The sequence below is a fragment of the Lactuca saligna genome, chromosome 5 (assembly GCF_052625555.1).
Source record: "Lactuca saligna cultivar CGN05327 chromosome 5, ASM5262555v1, whole genome shotgun sequence".
NCBI lineage: Eukaryota > Viridiplantae > Streptophyta > Magnoliopsida > Asterales > Asteraceae > Lactuca > Lactuca saligna.
In genome coordinates this window covers 286,902,947-286,904,484 of record NC_136421.1, presented here as the reverse complement: position 1 = coordinate 286,904,484, position 1,538 = coordinate 286,902,947, and the positions used below count along the sequence as shown (strand labels likewise).

Below are 1,538 nucleotides of genomic sequence, written 5' to 3'. Positions count from 1 at the left end.
TGAGAGTTGAAGATCTCATTAATAGGAAATCAACGGTAAAAAGACAGACAAAAACAGAGTCCGTATGTAGAAGTTATTAATTTTACGCAGACGTTTAACAGTATAATCTCCTTGTACTGTTAAATTTAAGATCGGTCGAGAATTAGCTGACGGTGTCAAAATGAAAGTTGTAGATCTTATTATTACCTACGCGTGGATATAAAGAACGTCAAAAACGGAGGTCGTATGTGAAAGTTACGGATTTTAGAAGTCGGAAGTGTGCTGTGCGAAAATGGGTGATGTGGCACAATCTTGGCCATTGCTTTCTCCCCAAGGCTTGCCACCAGATGGTGACATGTGGCACCAAGTTCAGCCACATTTCACCCTATAAATACCACCTCTCCCACCCTCATTTTCTTCACACCTTTCCCATTCTTTCTTCTCTTTACTTTCTCTCTCTCTCTAGAACCTCTCTCTAGCCCCGAAATCCCCCGAAAAGCCTAGGGAACCTCCCTAGCACGAGGCAGAAGCCCCGGAGTGCTCGAAGGCTCCGAGAAGAAGAGCTTTTCGGCTCGGGAACGCTGCTCCAAGCAAAGCCCGGTTTTCTATAAAACCCGCTGTAAGTGAGCTACGCCTACGCTATTTTTAATATAACTTTTATTTAATTATAGTAACGTTATTAGGAACTTATAATAAATACTTGGGCTATTATTATGGGTTATATAAGTATTTTTTTGACGCTTATATAATAATAATAATAATAGCTAGACTATTAATTAGTCTCGACGAATAATAAACTAAACTCTAGTGGTAATAATACTAGGTTTCGTCGAAGAAAATTCTTTTTAAGAAGCGAAGCGCTGTCTGAGTTCGGAATCACCACCTTTTCAGGTGAGTGCATAGTTACTTTCAGCTTACACATAGATATGAAGTATTTTATATAAATTACATGCTATGTGTGCATATTATCTGAATACTTGCTATCTACGTTAGATGAACGTTGTTATACATGTTTTTAATGATTTAAACTGTATATGTATTTTATATCTACGAAAATGTTGGGGTAAAACATGGGTAGATGTAATAGGTGATGTGTGATAAAATGATGAGAGGCCTCGATGTTGTTGTTGTTGATCTAGTCATCTAGCGGAGTATAGATGACGACCACGGACTCTTCTAGACAGTCCAGTGGAACACTAGCAGGCTCGCAACCTGTAGGTGTTGTGAACGATGTGTTCACCGGTGTACTCCATCCCCCACATGGTTGCCTATTAGGACATTTATTGCTGAGGAATCCCCTTAGCAGTAGTGTCCGTCCCGATGATAATCCTTAGGCTAGGTCCCTTATGATAGGTGTTTAGGGACGTAAAGTGAGGATAACGGGAACGGGTAATCGGGTTATTGTTGATTGATGAAATTAATAAACTTATTTATTGTGGGTTGAAAACCCTATGTGCTCACCAGGCTCCCAAGCCTGACCCACTCAGTTTTATGCATTACAGGTAGTGGCGCATGAGCATAGGTGTGATGTTTTGGACGAGGGATTACGGATATAGGCC

The 1,538-nt window shown here is 40.4% G+C and overlaps 1 long non-coding RNA gene across 1 annotated transcript; it reads left to right on the top strand.

Moving 5' to 3' along the window:
• Nucleotides 1-416: 416 nt before the first annotated feature.
• Nucleotides 417-1,538, top strand: LOC144998857 (uncharacterized). The gene is made up of 3 exons (XR_013660460.1): nucleotides 417-598; nucleotides 803-870; nucleotides 1,482-1,538. It is a non-coding gene; the product is annotated as an uncharacterized LOC144998857 (long non-coding RNA).